Raw genomic sequence first — 18,862 nt, forward strand, 5'->3', positions numbered from 1 at the left:
ACAGCCCACCAGTGAGACACCGAGCCTACCGAGTCCCCGATCGGGTTCGGTCCTGTATCCAAGCCGAAGTCTCGAAAATGTTGACCCTAGGCGTGATCGAACCCTCAGACAGCCCCTGGGCCAGCCCCGTGGTCCTGGTCCCAAAAGCAGCCGCCCCCGGGGTCGCCCCGGAACTCCGCTTTTGCGTGGACTACCGGGGACTCAATGAGGTCACCCGAGCCGATGCCCACCCCATTCCCCGAGCCGACGAGCTCATTGACCGGCTCGGAGCTGCACGGTTCCTCCGCACCTTCGATCTCACCTGCGGCTACTGGCAAATTGCGCTCACAGAGGGAGCCAAGGAGCGGTCCGCCTTCTCCACCCCGGATGGGCACTATCGCTTTCGCGTAATGCCCTTCGGGATGAAAAATGCCCCGGCCACCTTCCAGCGACTGGTAAATAGAGTCCTGGACGGGCTGGAAAAATTCAGCGCTGCATATCTCGACGATATCGCAGTTTTTAGTTCCGAATGGAGCGAGCACCTCCAACACCTCCGGAGGGTGCTAACCGCCCTACGCCAGGCGGGCCTCACTGTGAAAGCCAGCAAATGCCAGATTGGGCAAGGTTCGGTAACCTACCTGGGGCACCAGGTCGGAAGCGGGCAGGTCGCCCCTCTACAGCCCAAAATCGACGCCATCCTAGCCTGGGAACCTCCCACTACCCAAACAGAGGTCCGAGCCTTTCTGGGCCTCACGGGCTACTATCGGAGATTCATCCGGAATTACGGCAGCCTGGTCGGTCCCCTCACGGGGCTCACGTCCAAGAAGCAGCCCAAGAAGGTACAATGGTCCCCTGCCTGCCAAGAGGCGTTCAATGCCCTGAAAACGGCCATGTGTACGGCCCCCGTCCTCCAGGCCCCCGACTACTCCAAAGAGTTTGTGGTACAAACTGATGCCTCCGAGCATGGCATCGGGGCCGTCCTCTCCCAAGTAAATGACCAGGGTCTGGACCAGCCCGTGGCCTTCCTCAGCCGAAGGCTGTTGCCCCGGGAACAGAGATGGAGTACCATCGAGCGCGAGGCGTTCGCAGTAGTCTGGGCCCTCAAGAAACTACGCCCTTACCTGTTCGGCACCCATTTCAGGGTCCAGACCGACCATCGCCCCTTGCGATGGCTCATGCAGATGCGAGGAGAAAACCCCAAGCTTCTGCGGTGGTCAATCTCCCTCCAGGGGATGGATTTCACCGTGGAACATCGCCCTGGTACGGACCACGCCAACGCCGATGGCCTCTCCCGATTCTTCCGCCTCAGCGAAGAGAACCCCCAAGAAGATGGGTAGTTCTCTCCGGCTTTCAGCTGGGGGGGACGCGTGTTAGACCCGGCCCTCGTAACATAGTCAGACCTGACCCCTGCACCGCACACCAGCCCCGAGCCCCTGGCCTGGCCGATCCTTCCCACCAGAACACACACACCCGACCCGGACTTCCCCCGTCCGTAGGCCTTCCTCCTTCAGCCACACCGGGCCCGCGTGCCCACTTCATGCACCAAGATGGCCGCCCGGCCCCAGCGCGACCCTAGCCTACAGGCGCCACTCCGTTTGGAGGACATCGCGCTCCCCTTGGGATGAGAGAGGGAGGAGCAGTTTTCATCACACCTCTGCGCTTCCCTGGGAAGGTGGGTTTTGATCGACCCACCGGCCTCCCCGAGGGCTGGCTCCACGCCTGCTGGGTGTCTGGGGCTCCTCCCGACCCGGCCCTGAAAGGATCAAAGGACAATAGCAGGAAACCCCCAACAAGCGACCCCCAGGTGACAAGACCCCTGCCTGCACAGACTCCGGACATCAAAGAGGAGTCGCCCTATAACAAGGGGTGCCCTGGGACTGTCCGGCAGATTCGCCTTGGAAACACCTGAGCCCTGCTGAGTGACTCGCGGCTCCCTGAAGATCGTAAGACCTCCGAACTTGTGCTTGAGCCCTGCTGAGTGACTCGTGGCTCCCTGAAGATCGTAAGACCTCCGAACTTGTGCTTGAGCCCTGCTGAGTGACTCGCGGCTCCCTGAAGATCGTAAGACCTCCGAACTTGTGCTTGAGCCCTGCTGAGTGACTCGCGGCTCCCTGAAGATCGTAAGACCTCCGAACTCGTACTCGAGCCTGCTGAGTATCTCGCAGCGCCCCCAGACTCCCTTGGTCCCGCCGGACCCCACGACGACAAGCGTAACCCCCAGCTCGAGGATTGTGAGCTGTGCGCCGGATACGCTCCTGCATTTGATCCATTCCCCCAAAGACTGTCCCGCTACCTCCTAACCCCCCTCCAAGACTTTGTGAGCCCGTGCTCCACTTGTATATATATTGCCTTGCTGATTATAAAGATCTTACCACTCCGATCTGATAAAGATTTGCTCTTAAGAACTCTCGGTGTGGTGTCTCTTTGTCGTGTGGTGCCGAGTGTACGATCCTATATACGAGATTCCTCCCCTGAGGAGTCTCCCGCCAGTGCCCGGCTACGATACCTCGAGGGTTGGTCTCAGGACAGTCAGGGCCCACTCCGGGCCCCTCTGAGGTCGCCTTCTAACAGTGGTCTACTTAAAAAGTCTGTGGAGGAAGTGGGTAGCGAACCAGCTCCATTAACAAGTAATTGTGATACTCAGGTTGCCCCCTCCGGGGGAGGTATAGGTATAGGTATTAGTGGGAATGATGTACAGAATCCCCCGTCTGCCCAGCTCCAAGCCCGTAATGATAGCCAGGTTGTAGCAACACTCGATAGAAGTGAGGGCTGGACTGAGGTAAGGCGAAGGCGCGCCACTAATCTACCCCCTGATTGCGCACCATGGGCCTCATGTAGGTAAATTACATTTACCACTTCATAAATACCGAATCATACCGATTCGGTATTTATGAAGTGGTAAATGCAATGTAGGTAAAAAGTCGGTAAATATTACCGATTCGGAAAAATTCGGTAATTACCGAATCGGTATTTACCGATTCGGTAATGAGGCATACCTTCCCATTGATGGGAAGGTATGCCTCATTACCGAATCGGTAAATACCGATTCGGTAATGGGGGAGCACATGCAAGGGTGGCAGGGTGTCACATTGACACCCTGTTGCACCCCTGATTCGGCCATGTGTGCACATGTGGCGCACAACATTGCACACTTCTAAGCGCTATAAAATGCTTTTACACATCCATTCTTTATTTACCACCAACTATTAGTTGGTGGTAAATACCGACTCCAGACAACACCCACACACTCCCCCTACATCTCATTTCTGTATTCGGAATTTACCGAATCGGTAAAATTACCGATTCGGTAATTTTACCGATTCGGTAAATTACCGAATACAGAAATGAGCCCCCTACATGTCAAAAGCCTAAATACCGGTCGGTAACGGTATAATTACCGAAAATCGGCCGTTACCGACCGGTATTCGGCTACGTACATGAGGCCCCATATGTGGTAGTTTTAACTAATGTCCCCCCTGCCGAGAATGGGAATTACCAGGAAACACACGAGTCTTTAAAAAATAAAACGGTTTCCTGGTTGCATAGACATTGTGGATTCCCAACTGAATTCTCTGACCAAGTTTTGACTACTAGAAGGGTTAACTGGATAGGAAGCTCTAAGAAAAGTTTTAGGGGAGACTGTGTTATTATAAATTTTAAACATCCTCAACATGCTGCCACTGTATTACTGAGAGCTGCCTCACTATCGATTACTGATAATAATGTGTGTGCCCGCTCGCTTGCTTTCATCTATAGTCACCTTAACATTGCCCCTCGTGAGAGTAGAAGAAGTAGATTTTGCCCAGTTACACATAGGCCATACCCTGACATTTTAATGCAAAATCGATTCCAGCCTTTACATTCCCTGGATGCAAATGATTGACTTAATCAGGCAAGACAGTGTCTACCCCAGGAGACTATTAGCCCCTATGTGGTTGCCTGTAAAGATAATATTGTGGCCCAAGAGATCACCATTATAACAGATACTAAATTGGTGGCGGATGTAAGGGCACTGTCTGAATGCGGGGACACATGTAATTTAAATCAGAACGAGAATTGGGGAAGAAATAACGGCCTGATGCATGATAGCGATCGTGTCAGGGGTAAAGGCATTACAATCGTTTGTTGGAATGTGGCAGGGTTGAAATCGAAGGAGAGGGACCCGGGATGGTTAAGGTTTATTAATGCCCCTGATATCCTATGTCTCCAGGAAACATGGTGTAAAGATGAAGTTAATTATGAGGGATTTGTCTCCTATAACTTACCGGCATTGGGAGGAGGTATAGGTAGAGCCAAAGGGGGCCTCCTCACACTTGTAACGATTTGTCGCCCCATTGTGGTTAAAAAGTATATACCTGTAGGTGATCTTGTACAGATCCTTTGGCTTGTCGAGGACAAAGACCATAATATACTATTGATTAATTACTACAACAATATTTTTGATGGTACCCGGGTCAAAGTAGTAACTGACTTAGCCGGTGCTATTGAAAATTTATGTTTGGAAGAGAATGTTGTATTTGATTTTATCTGGGTAGGGGATTTTAATACTACATTGTGCGAATTGTCTACACAAAAGGTCTGTGGGGTTACTAATAATGCTGGCTGGGATGTCCTGCATTTCGGGCATAGCAGTTATGGGGAAGCATTGCACAAGCTCATGGGCTGTTATGACCTGGAAATAGTGGAGTGTTGTAAAGATGTTAATGGTTTATCCATTCCCACTTTTAAAAATTGGCATACCAGCTCTGTCATTGACCATTTGATCATATCCTCCAACATTATCTCTTACTGTGACCCACCCAGAATTGAAGTAACTACATTAAGTGATCATAACCGCATCATTCTGGACACCACTCTTTGGGTAGGTAGCTCAATGGATGTAGGAATTACAATTACTAATGTAGAACCACACAGGATTAATGGTGTAAGGTTAAAATGGACAGGTGAAAGGGCTGATGAATTAATTAGCTCCATAATTAAGGAGAGCCTGCTGGACATAGTTTCTATTTTAGAAAATAGTTCTGATTCTGAGAAGGTTTTATATTGTTTTAATAAAATTAATAAAGCTATTGATGCCAAGTTCACCGGGCGTAATAGCGGGCAACGTAGGAATGGACCGGGTTGGTTCAATTACCATTGCACTTCCACATTAACTGCCCTCAAGCTGGCATTAGCAGTGAAGCCCAGGGACACAAATCTGATAATTAAACTGAGAATGGAATATAAATGTGTGCTCAAACAGAGGAAGCGTGAACTACAGCAACAGGCTTGGGACTCCCTTAACCAAGCAGCAGAGTTATCGAATTGCACCTTATTTTGGGCCACGGTTAACTCGTCCTTTTTAAGGGATGAAAAAATACCCAAGCTGACTTCTAATGTATCAAGTGAGGGTTGGATTGCCCATTTCTCTAGCATTTTTTACTCTAACAGTGTCACTGATGCCGGCACCAATAAGTGGGCTGTTTTGCCCCTGGCCATTTCTGTGAGTGAGGTTGAACATGGCATACGTGCTAGTAAAGGAGGGAAAGCCCAGGGCCCGGATGGAGTACCTATAGATGTTTACAAGGCTGCACCAGATGTTTGGGGTCCTCTTCTGGTTACTGTTTTTAATACAGCTGTGTGTGTCGAGGTCCCTGTAACTTGGGGCGAATCGATTATTGTGCCAATTTAGGAAGCAGGTCTGACGCTAAGAATTACCGCCCGATCTCTCTCCTTGACTCATCAGTCAAGGTCATGAGCAGAGTTATGCTCATGAGATTAGAGGAATGGGTTGAGCAGGATGGCATACTGGCCGAGAGCCAGTATGGATTTAGGAAGGGCCGGGGTACACTCGACCAGTGCATCAATCTTGATTTACTGATCGGGAAATATACTGAAGCGAAACCAGGCTCCTTGCATCTCTGCTTTGCAGACCTGAGCAGTGCTTTCGACATGGTAGATCATTCTATTCTGTGGCCAACCTTGCTAAAGCTAGGAGCACCAGAAGGCATCATTTTCTTTCTCGCTAGGCTATATGAGAAATTGAAAACCAGTGTACGCTTTGGAACTAGAGGAGAATGTACCCCAAAATTTAGTGTTAAACGAGGAATTAGTCAGGGCTGTGTTTTGGCTCCCCTCCTATTTATTTTATGTATTAATGGAATTGATGCTATTTTAAAAAAAGTTAATGCTGATGCCCCCCAGATCAATGGTGTTCCGGTGCCGGTGTTATTATACGCCAATGGCGCTGTTTTACTTTCTAGAACCTCTGTTGGACTACAGCGACTAATGGATAGTTTTTCCTCCTTTATCAAAGATAGAAAATTAGTAATTAATAAGGGGAAAACGTACACTATGACTTGTGGGGCTAAAGCTAAAATGTTAAATGCCTTTTTTATAGATAGTGAAAAGGTGCAACAGGTGGACAAATTTTGTTACCTAGGTATTACCTTCTCTAACGACAGGAAGTGGAATAATGAATTTAATAATATCCGGAAGAAAATGGTAAAGAATGCCCATGGTATATACAGATTTGCTGCAAAGGTTGGGGACCGCCGTACCAGGGATCTGCTCAAGATTTACCAAGCTAGATGTGTGACTATAGCACTGTACGGGGCAGGAGTATGGGGCTATAGCTGTGTTCACAACTTACAGTTAGAGGAAAATATGTTTTTAAAAAAGCTCCTGTTTTTGCCCGCTTCAGCTTCAACTGAATTAAGCCACCGAGAACTAGCCATCAATTACCTAACTGATCTGTTATCGCTTAGGCCACTGATGATTTGGCGGTCTTTTTGGCTTGGCGATGAGAAGTTATTTAATAGATCTATTGTTGAGGATTGTTTACGTTTGGACAAATATCGAGATATTCCCTGGGTTAAATATGTTGTTGTCTGTTTTTCAGACATTTTTAACTTGAATATTTTAAATGATCCTAGAGCAGCATCATTGATCTCCAAATCGGAAATGAAAAGTATATTTCTGACATACGTGGAAAGGAAGCGAGCAATCGCAACCGGATCATTGTCTACTGTCATTTTTTATAATAGATATAATTTAGCGGAGGGTTTTCCATCTTACCTATTTATGGTGACTAGGCATTCACACAAATTTGTGCTAACCAGACTAAGATTTGGGATGGCACATTGTTTAGTAGCCCATCCAAACATTAAGAAATATCCGATTGGGCCATGTAGGTGTGATGATGTATCAACACAGAGCACTGTGCACTTTCTGCTGTTTTGCAAACTGTACACGAGTTTTCGTATAGCATTTTTGAAACCTCTGTTTGTTAAATACGGAGTATATACAGTTAAACATGCTATGGCTTTAATTTTTAACTTGCAATCGGCAGATACTTGTTTTTATACTGCTACATTTTTAAATCAGTGCATCAACTCCAGGAAAAGTATGAGTTTTAATGAATTTTGACTATCAATTTCAAATGTTTATGTAAATGATATGAATTGACTCATGAATTATTGACTGTAATTATTAGTTGTAAATTTTAGTTGAAATGTCCTTTAAAATGTATTGTTGTTTTTTATGTCTGTGCTTTTATGGTCATTTATATGTGCCGAATAAAGCTTAAAGAAAGAAAGAAAGATGATACTGAGGACTCAGCTGACCAAACCCCAGACCCCACGGTCACGTACGATGGTGCAGTCATTGACTGGGACAGGCCCACAACCCAATGATGGGAGAATGTTATGATTAATACACATGCCAGCCTGAAATGATGTTTACATGCCCGGATAGTCATTGCGTTGCCATATCTCCCTGATGTGCCGTTATCATGATGATGCTTGGAGCTAAAACCCAAACTGGGTAATTGAATGCATAAAATGTAACATGCTATATTCTCAATAAAGTTTTTAAAAAAATCAGAAAGTAAATATCGTACATCTTTACTGTGTGTTCATTCCTATGATATCATCCCTGCATGTTTGTGTATTCTACAGCTATACATGCCTATGCCATAGTTCTTCTAAAGCACTAATTCATATACTCATAAAGATGCTTCTGATAGGGATGGGTTTTGAGCTCTGCATACTCCTGTTCTATCTGCCATGCATGGAGATCTCTGCCCCATAGGTCTACCTTTTGGGTGTAAATGTCTGATTGTCAAAGGGAAGTGGCGGGATGATGGGGGATATCTCCTACTAAGTGGAACATTGGTGACTGAAGGAGGGGCAGAGTGAAAGTCATTCAAGTTCAAAAACACACCTACAAAACGGTGTCAGTTGCAATTCACAATGGTTACACTCACGTCTACTCCAGAAGACAGCAGTCCAGTCTCAGATCTACTCAAGTCAAGCCTTGGAGTAAATAACACTCCACACATGGCTGTTCACAGACACTGCATGGGAACAAGATAGAAATCAATGGAGGCAAGGCATAACTTTACCAGCACATAAGAACTACACTTAAATATATATTTTAAAAGTAAATTCATCCTCATGTAACTTTAGACACTAGACCTGCTCATATTTATACACATATGCACATTCACAATGTAAAATTATAAATATAACATGCACATGCTTTACAAATTACTAATATGTACATAGTTAATTAATTAACACAAACTCATGACTCATCTCATTTATAACACTACTGTACTGTACACACACCCAAAGGCACATCTTAATACATTGCAGGCCCCAAACACACACACACCTCGTGCATGGCTCCACTACATTCCCCAGCACTATGGAAAGAGGGCGGAACCAAGGATGTGTTCTTTATTTATGTGCTTCCACTTCTGAGGGTTCTCAGGTTTTATTATGTTCCTCAAGTGATACTTGTTTCCTTATTTTTATCAATCATAGTTTTGCAAAATATAGGCAAAACTACACACTCCTACTACTAAGCTTAAATCTCCTTCCAGAGTTGTTGATTTTAAACTAAGAGGGAGATGGGTTTACCTTTGTGAATTGGGTCCCGGATTTTTATCCTCTTTTTCAAAAACCTTGAATACGGATTATTCATTTAGCTTGTTGGGAGCAGGCATACCATAAGATATGACCTGATTAGAAAATTAGGTCTAGGATATATTTACTAACTTTTGTTTTGAAATCATACACATTTCCTTATTCCTTCTCTGTATCAAAAAAGACAAATATGGACAATTTCGAACCATGTGAAGTCTCAAAAATTCATGAATTACTGGAAATGTTAACACATTTCCTTACTTCTATCTTCCCTGTAATACTGTTGGACATCCCAATAATTATGCAAATTATGAAATGTCACATGTATACAGACAGATGATGATGATACTTAATGTACAGGAGATAATCTATTAACGGTCAATGTTGCTTCAAACTTATTGCTAACTAGAATACATTTTTGCAGTATTATGATAGCCAGCTATTACAATTGTATTCACTGGTGGATCAAAGCGAACCGGATATTAATTTGAATATTCTTAAAAAAGCTAACTAAACACTATACTGTGTGTTCTTATCTTCTATTTATTACTAGCTTTCATAATCACAAGATTAACTTGTGAACTCTTAGCTGAAGTATTCTATTCCTCAGACTGTTTTGAGTCCATCTGGGCTATATTTCCACTACATAGTGAAAAACATTGTATTTGTCCATCTTTGGGATTGGAGCATTATTTCTTGATAGCCTGTGTAGTATGCATGTCTAAGGACAAAGTTCAACCGTTGTGACATCCAGCTGCCCTATTCTAATATTTTTAATTATCCTTAAAGTTCCCTGTCTATTTCTGCTACTTGACTATATTCCAGGCACCTTTATTCAATGGACTCCCACTCTTCATTCACCAATGCTCTCCATGGACATTCGTGGTTACCCCTTGGACAAGAAAGACCTGAAACTGATCTCTTCAACGTATTAGTACTGAGAGCACATACCCTCAGAAAAATTATAATTTTTAAGGAACAGTAGCTGTACGTCTATGAGATGCCTAGTACATTCTTCAAGTGTCTGATAAGTCCATTGATTTCTACCTACAGTTATTCCTGTCTTTCTTGCTAATGTAATGTCAAATGATTACTGGTAGTATTATTTTTATCGCTATACTAATCTCAAACATTAAAAATTCCAGGATACTTGACTTTTTTGTTTAAATATCAAAATTAACATGTAATGTCCGCTGCCAATTGGAAATTGCAACATCAGCTCATCTGCTTTCTTCTTGCTCTTTCTTTCAAGGGAGAGCCTTGGTGTGATACACATAGCTTCCCACCAAAACAGTCCAGAACAGATACTGTGCATGTCAGCACAGAGTTCCAGAAATACATAAGGAGGACAATAAGAATCTCCTCTTGCCAATACCATCTGCACCCATCAAAACATGAGAAGTGTGTCTCAAGCAGAAATGTTAGGCTTTTGAACTTCATGGGTGGACTAAATATGATTAGCTGTTGAATTCTTCTCTATAGCAATGGCCTGAAAGTATAAGCTGTATCCTCATTCCAGTGTCTTGAAGAGTGACGTCATTACCAAACTCATATACTATTCTAAAGGGTTTCAAGTATGTTGGACTGCCCATTTCCTCAAGGACAGGATGGAGCCCAAGTCCTGTTATTCCTCAGTTGTACAATCCTAGCACTGTTGTGCCTGCATGAAAACTCTAAATTGTTAGGTGTTGCGAGGAAAGTTGAACTCAATATCAGGCATTGCTTTCTACTGTCATTAGAGACCATAAGTAAACAGCCCAAGAATAAATTTTTCAATTGCAACCGAATCCTCTCAAGTAGTAATTCTGGCAAGTGAGAGTACTCTCTTGCACCACCAAATTCTCTTTGCAAGCCACTAGTGGAATCCCAAAACTTTCCTTCATTGACATCTTGACCTGGTGCTTTAAAGGCTGTGTCTGCGAGCATCATTTGACAAATCCCTGACTCTGCCTGTCAGTGAGGAGGTCCATCACCAAGTTGCTTACTCACACTTATTCCCAGAAGAGAGTCAGAGCCCAGACTCTCCATATCTTTAACTGCTGGATCCAACAGACTTGGATTGAGTATTAATAACACCTTTAGGTTACAACATATAAAACATTTAAGTTTCACAAATGTTCGAAAACTTGAATATGATAAAGTAGAATTACAGTTATAGCAATTGTGTTGGTGCTGTTGCTGGAGCAGAGTTTTCAGTTTGAAAATTCAGTGGCTTTTGAAGCTCTGGCATGTCTATTCGTTGTACTAATTTATTAATAATTAATAATTAATTATTTGTCTTGTGCAAGTGCGTTTATATTAATCAATCCGTTTGTCCTAACAAGAGAGAGTTACACGTGGGTGCGCATAAATGTGCTGTTTAAAAAATAACGTGCGTGTTTTCATGTTTAAACGTTGCTATGTGCTGTTTATTTTTGAGCACAAAATGCTTTCCGAATTAATGCTTTTCTATGTTGCAAGTGCTAGATAGATGCATACACATAAGGGTATTAGTGGGGTTAACACTGTTTAATCACTATGCTGTGGTAACGTTGTTTTTGTTTCTTTTAATTAAGATGGTCTATTAAGGCCTATGATGGCCTAGAAAAGATGGCCGATTTGTAAGCCTGGCTGTGATTTATAATATGAAAACTGTGACGAGGGAGACCCCTGCTGGAAATGGTCTTGAAGCTAACTGACCATGGTCCTTGCTTGCTTGTTTGAAAACTTTCCATGAGGACAACAGCAGTTTTGGGAGATCTCCAAGTGAAATGAAAATGTCCTTGGCAGCCTTGGGAAACAAAGGAGCCTTAGAGAAAGACTCTGAACTGTGGCTTGATAGCCGAGGAGAAGCAGAACTAATAAGATACATGTTTTATTTCTTGGTTCCTGTTCCGTAGTCTTTATTATGTGAACTTTTCCTGAGCGGAGATTTTTAAATGTAGCGATGTTACATCCTTTCCTTCTCGCTCTGCTCAGCAGGTCCGGCGGACATTACAGTTTTTTCTATGTTTCCAATGTATCTTTCCATTGTTTAGAAACTATAAGAAATGTTAGTCTAGAGAGGGTTTTTGCCACTTGCCATTTTGCCTTTGCCGCGTACCGAATCTACGTTGCTGAGGATTGATGCTGAAGGGACTTCGTCTTGAGAGACATTTACCGAGAGACTTGTCCTGACCCGTTCTGACATTTAGCTAGAATAGGTAATTATGAGAAAATGATTTACTCTGATTGATTTCTTTTGACTAATTTTAGATAAAGCAATATAATTTTAAACATGGTGTTGGATATTCTTTCTTGTCAATTATTGGGTTTACATTTTTGATTATTGCTGTATATGTTGTATAGATTATGTTTAAGGACAGTCACAAAAACCAGGTCTTATCGACCTCGATATAGATGCAGGGATTAGGAGTTTTTCTTTCCACAGGTTTATTGCTGGTAGAGTATTTGAGCATATGTTAGTGTAGTGAAATGGGCCCTAGCGTATGATGTATGCATGTGCGTGTAACTGTGAGATTACTCTATCTGTGGTAGTGGGAATATTATACACACCCTGATCTCTATCAATTTCCTGGTAGCAGAGGATGGTTTTTGATGATTGTCTTGATCTGATAAGATTGCTTGTACATTAGTTTATTGATTATTGATTATTGGTTCATGTTGGTATATGTACTAATACTATATGTTGGAGTCATAATGTTGAGTTATATGTAGTGCTTCTGGAACTTGGAAGCTGTAGCAGTTCCGTAGTAGGGCAGAGGGAAGTATATGCTGCTCTCGGGAAAGACAGAATTGTGAGGAATAACGTGTGACAATTGAAGTTGCGCGTCACATTGTCTGGATTCGGAATCAGCGACATCGTCGTATGTTACTATTAGATATTTCTGGTATATAAGGAGTGTGTATGATAGTGAAGGTTATCTGTGAAACTCTGGTCTTAAGTCCCAGGGATCCGTAAGGATTTCCGTTAAAGCTTATCGCGGGAGGAGTAATAGGTATTCTCTGAGCTTGTTTGAAGAACTGGGCAAAGAAAGCTTGCTTAGTTGGTGTATGTTATAATTCTGTAGTGGAGCAGATTGTCTGTTCTCGGGAAGCAGGATTCTGTGCGTATGTACTATATTTCCTTGTATGAATGTGCGTGAATGTTTCTACATTTAGTTGATTGTAAGACTCTTTGGACAAGTCCTAGAGGAAACAGTTAATGAATGTATGTTAGTAGGGCAGAGTAGAGGAAGTGCTACTGTGTCAATGAAAGGTCTCTTATGAAATAGACTCTCTTTTACTGTTCTGTGGTTAGCGAAGCGGACAATGGAGATGTTTTTTATGTTGTAACTAATAGATTTGTAGAAAATTTTGACACGAAGTCTACTGAAAAGATTTTGTAAAGGAGGGGTAGACGAGTGACAGAAGACAGGAGACAAGCGACTGCAGCGACTGTTGACGTCAGAAAGACCGCGCTCTGATTGGATGGTAGATCAGAATAGTGCTCGCGCTAGGATTGGTGCGTTAGTGTGAGCCGCGCAAGGATTGGAAGAGCTATTTAGTGACGTAGACGTTCCAGGATTGGTGCGTTAGTGTGAATCGCGCTGCAATTGGTTGGAAAATTCGTATTGTACATTTATAATACGGAAAGAGTAGAGAGTTTTGGTAAACGCTAAAATGTATTACCAAGAAGAGAAAAAGAAGAAAACATTTTTTGGTAAAATTAAAAAGTGGTTTAGCAAGGATAAAGATGTTAAAACAAGAGAGGGTGAGTTGTTACCTCCACCGAAAACACCTGCATCCTTCATGGCTGCAAGACATGGGTTTCATACCTGTATATGGTTGGAGAATTGGGTTAGGTATACTAAAGAAGATGGTGTTCTAGCATTTCCAGAACATGGTTCATTTAATCTGGCCGTGTTGAGAAATTTACGGGAAAAGATGTTATGTCTAGACCCGAAACCGAGACCTACACAGTTCGAGGCTTTAGTGGAATGGGAAGAGGAAGTACATGAGCGAGAAAAACAGAGATCTGAAGGGTACTATAGGTACATGTTTGGGAGGAGACATGATCGTGAGACTCATCATGATCGAATGAAAAGGTGGCGAGATGTTAGTATGTCAGAGGGATTATATCCGATGAGAACAGTTGAAGGAGGAGCAGAAAGGGTTCCTGAGTCAGAAATGAGAAAATATGGAGTTAATGAGTATGAGGATGAGGTCTTGAATGACATGATTTACAAGAGACCACCTCCATATAGACCAGAACCGGATAAAAGTACACCAGTTGTTTCTCCGATAAGAGATACAGTGTGTGTTAGTGAGACGGAAAATGAGACACCTGAGGTAAGAAGTGATCATTACCTTGATGAGAATGCCAGACAATTAGCCAGAACTACAACAGAGTTGACAGAGAAGATTAGGGAGTTAACGAAGAATCTAGAAGCTGTTACGGTGCCTGTAACAATAGGTCCGGTTATGCCTGTGTTTGACAAACAGAGGACAGGTGAGAATGGACTGGTGATTCCATATGTTGGGAATAATCTGACAAATTCAGTTGGTCCTTCAGGAGATTCAGGCAAAAGAGCAGAAAGAAGTGACCTGAGACAAACAAGACATGATACATGTAGTGAAATATTGGATGCTAGTGAAGCTAGTTGTTCAGGGATGCCAATTTTAGAACCGCAAAAGAGAGTGGTTCCAGTGAGAAAAACTGCTGAAATAACAGTTGATGATTTGAATGATTGGATAAAGGTTCTACAGAAAAAGGATAAAGATTCACAAGTAATTGATGTAGCTAGGTTACGTGTAGAACTAGAAGAGCTTGTTACAGGAACAGTTCCAACAGAGATTCTGAAGAGTCATCATGACGGTGAACTAATGTTTATGTGCAAGAATATTACCTGGAGAGCAAGGAATACACATGACAGGCTAAGAGCAATAGCAAATGAACAGGGAGTTGACATTGATAAAGTGAAAGCTTTACAAAGAACTTACAGGATGGATTTTACAGAGAAGGATATTGAGAATTTGAATGCTACTGGTAGAACAGGACAGATTAAGGAAATGGTAGCATTATTGCGAAGATGGGGTGATGTAGAAAAGTGGAAGGATAGGTGGTACAAGAAAAGAGATGAGGCTGAAGATAGAACAACTTATTCAGCATTTCCAGTGAGAGAAAAGGAGAAACCAGTGGATTGTATCCTATGAGAGAAATACCTGGAGGAGGATATGTACATGTTCCATGGACCAGACAGGATATTTTATCATTCACAAATGATTTCCCTCGATTGAGAGAAAAGCCCGTCGAGTGGTATAGGCAGGTAGATAGGTTTGTGAAATTGTCAAAAGTGCTGTGGGTTGACCTGAATAGTCTGTTTGATATAATTGTTCCAGCAGACTTATGGACTGAGTGTAAAATAGTTGTGAGTTGGCCTACTGAGGAATATCCAAGAGACCCAAGAACAGGGGCACCAGATCCAGAGGTAATGAGAAAGTATGATCAGGTGATGGTATACCTGAAGAGTAAAGTTCCTGCAAAAGAGACAGATTGGGTAAAGATAGATCGAACACAACAGGAAGCGAAAGAATCAGTTCATGCTTTTTACGAGAGGCTGATACTGGCATTTAAACAATTCAGTGGAGATGAACACCTGGGTGACAAAGATTTGAGTAATTTTGTATACAGATTCGTATATGGCCTTAGACCTGAAATTGGTGAGAGAATTCGTGAGCACACAGTGGATTGGCAGAGTAAGAAAGTAGATGAGATCCTGAGGCATGCAAAATACTTCAGTGATGAAATTGAAGCAAAACAAAGAAAGCTGAAAGAGAAAGCAATGTGGGCACAAGTGAAAGTTGCGGAAAGACAGGAAGCACAGTTAGTGGAACAAGCGAATAATCCAGGAAACAATGCAGGGAATAGACCTAGATATGCAGGGAAAGGAAAAGGAAGTCTTGAGGAAGCGAAGAAAAAGTTTCCTTGTCACAACTGTGGCCAATTGGGGCATTGGAGATCGGAGTGTCCTAATCCACCATTAGTGAGTAATGAGAATAAATCCTTAAATCAACAGGTGCAGAACGAAGGAAATAATCAACAGCAGCAACAACAGAAAGTTGTGAGACAGCAGAGTCAAGAGCAGAGTCAAGAGCCAAAACCGCCCTTGCTGCAGAATAGAGGGTTACAAAAGTATAATCAGGATTCAGGATTCTACAATGATGAGCAGGTAAACAAACCAAGACGTTCTAACAGAGTACAACAGTACTTGTTAAAGAGTGAAGGGAGTGAGTCTGAGGGTGATTATTGACGGTGCCGAGGAGAGGAAGAAGAGTGCATACTTGGCGCAACTCTAGAAATAGACCAGGCAGGACCATTTGTGGATGGGAAAATAAATGAGGAGAGTGTTACTTTTTTGGTAGACACAGGTGCGACAAGATCAACTGTCAGGTCAACAGATGTTAGAAATCTTCCTCTCTCGGATGAAGCAATCCAAGTAGTTGGTGTAGCCAATACGCAAATCAGAACACGTCTTACTGAACCTGTAAGAGTACAGATAGGGACATTTTCAGACATGCACAGATTCATTGTCTGTGACACGAGTCCAGTGAACCGATTGGGTAGGGACTTGTTATGTAAAATGAATTGTACAATTTTTTGTACACCGGATGGAATAGCCTTTGAGACACCAGATGAAGATGTTTTGTACCGAGTGACTCTAGAGAATAGAGAAAGTGAGTTAATTGGTGCATTTGCTGTGTTTAATCCGGAGGATTTGCCTCGAGAGCTGAGAGACACAGTGAAAAGGACAGTTTGGGATTTTACTGGAGAGGATGTGGGATTGATGAATAATGTAGATCCAGTGAAAATTGCAGTAAAAGAGGGAATTACATATCCTAACATTCCTCAATACAAAATGACACCAGAAATAATTGAAGGGATAACTCCTATAATTGAGAAAATGATTCAGCAAGGAGTCCTGAGAGAACTATTGAGTAGTCCGTGTAATTCACCGATAATGGGACTAAAAAAGCCCAATGGGAAAGTTAGGATTGTACAGGATTTGAGAAAAGTTAATCAAATTGTGGTGGCATGTTGTCCTATTGTGCCAAATCCATCAGTAATCCTGTATCAAATTCCACATGATGCTGAGTGGTATACAGTGATTGATTTGTGTCATGCGTTCTTTTCAATTCCATTGCATCATGATAGCCAACCGATTTTTGCATTTAGGTTTGGCCAGCGTATCTTAGCATGGTGTCGAATCCCACAGGGGTATACGGAGAGTCCTTCGATATTCAATCAGTTATTGAAGAAATCGTTGGAAAGTTTGATCATGCCCGAGAGTTCAGTGCTAGTACAGTATATTGATGACCTACTGGTGGCATCAAAGACACGTGAAGCTTGTGAAGTAGATACCATAGCTTTACTGAATCATCTGGCAGATGGAGGGTTAAAGGTATCTCCAGCCAAATTGCAATTTTGCAAGAAAGAGGTGCATTATCTTGGACACAATATTGAAAAGGGTCTGAGAAAAGTGACTGATGACAGGATCAGAATAATCAGAGAAATGAAAGCTCCAAAAACCCAGAGAGAAGTGAGAATGTTCCTGGGTATGGTGGGTTATTGTCGTCAGTGGATAATTATTTTTTCCTTGATAGCAAAGCCACTGATTAAACTGACAAAAAGTGAGATGACAGATCCATTGGATCTAGATGCAGAACAAATGGCAGCATTTGAAGAGCTCAAAAATACAATGTGTGAGGCTCCAGCCTTGGGTATGCCTGACTATGAGAAAGAATTTGAGCTGTACTGCAGTGAAAGAAATGGATGTGCACTTTCAGTGTTAATTCAGAAACATGGATTACTGAGAAGGCCTATTGCGTACTTCTCATCGACACTTGACCCTGTAGCTGTGGGTTTACCAGGTTGTCTGAAATCTGTGGCAGCAACAAGCAGAAGTCTGGAACAGAGTGAGGGAATCATAATGGGATATCCTGTAAGGGTATTCGTACCTCACAATGTGGCAATTCTTTTGACAAGAAGCAGAACTCAGTACATGTCACATAGTCGGTTGACTAAATATGAAAAAGTGATTCTGGGAGCATCAAATGTGACTCTCGAGAGATGTGTGATGTGAATCCAGCGACACTTTTACCAGATATTGAAAATGTGGGTGTGAAGATGGAAGATAATCATGATTGTTTAGATGTGCTTGAGTACTGTACAAAACCGAGACCAGACATAAGGGATCTACCCTTGAATGAGAGTGATCATGTGTTGTTTGTGGATGGATCATGCCTGAGAAATGATAATGGTGTGCTATGTGCAGCATATGCGGTATGCAAAGTTTCAGAGGTCATGGAAGCATCACCATTGAAAGGAGTGAAATCTGCGCAAGTTGCTGAATTGGTGGCATTGACAAAAGCTTGCGAAATTGGGAAAGATTTGAGGACAACTGTAATGACTGATAGTCAGTATGGATTTGGAGTGGTGCATGATTTTGGCCAGCTTTGGCTACAAAGAGGTTTCTTGACATCGAGTGGAACTCCGATAAAGAATGCTGAAATGATTGGTAAATTGCTTGAGGCGATACAGCTGCCTAAGGAGTTAGCAGTTGTAAAATGTGCTGCCCATGGACAAGGGGAGGATTTTATAACGGTCGGAAACCGTTATGCCAACGATGATGCGCAATACTGTGCCAAAACAAATCAGTCCATCAATAGGGACAGAGAGGGGGAAATGTCTTTTCTCTCTGTGATGTTTACTAATGTCTTAGAAACCTGGGATGAAGTGAAACAGTTGCAAGATGAGGCAGGAGAGGAAGAGAAAAAAGATTGGATTAAGGCAGGATGTGCTCCAAGAGAAACAGACCATGTTTGGGTCTACAGAGATGGCAGACCAGTAATGCCCAACTCCATCTTGTCGTCAATGGCAAGGATGTATCATGGCCAGGGACATTTGGGGAGGGATGCGATGGTTAGGTCGTTCAAGCAAACCTGGTACAATGCAA

Source organism: Triturus cristatus, chromosome 1_2 (assembly GCF_964204655.1).
Source record: "Triturus cristatus chromosome 1_2, aTriCri1.1, whole genome shotgun sequence".
NCBI classification, from domain to species: Eukaryota; Metazoa; Chordata; class Amphibia; order Caudata; family Salamandridae; genus Triturus; species Triturus cristatus.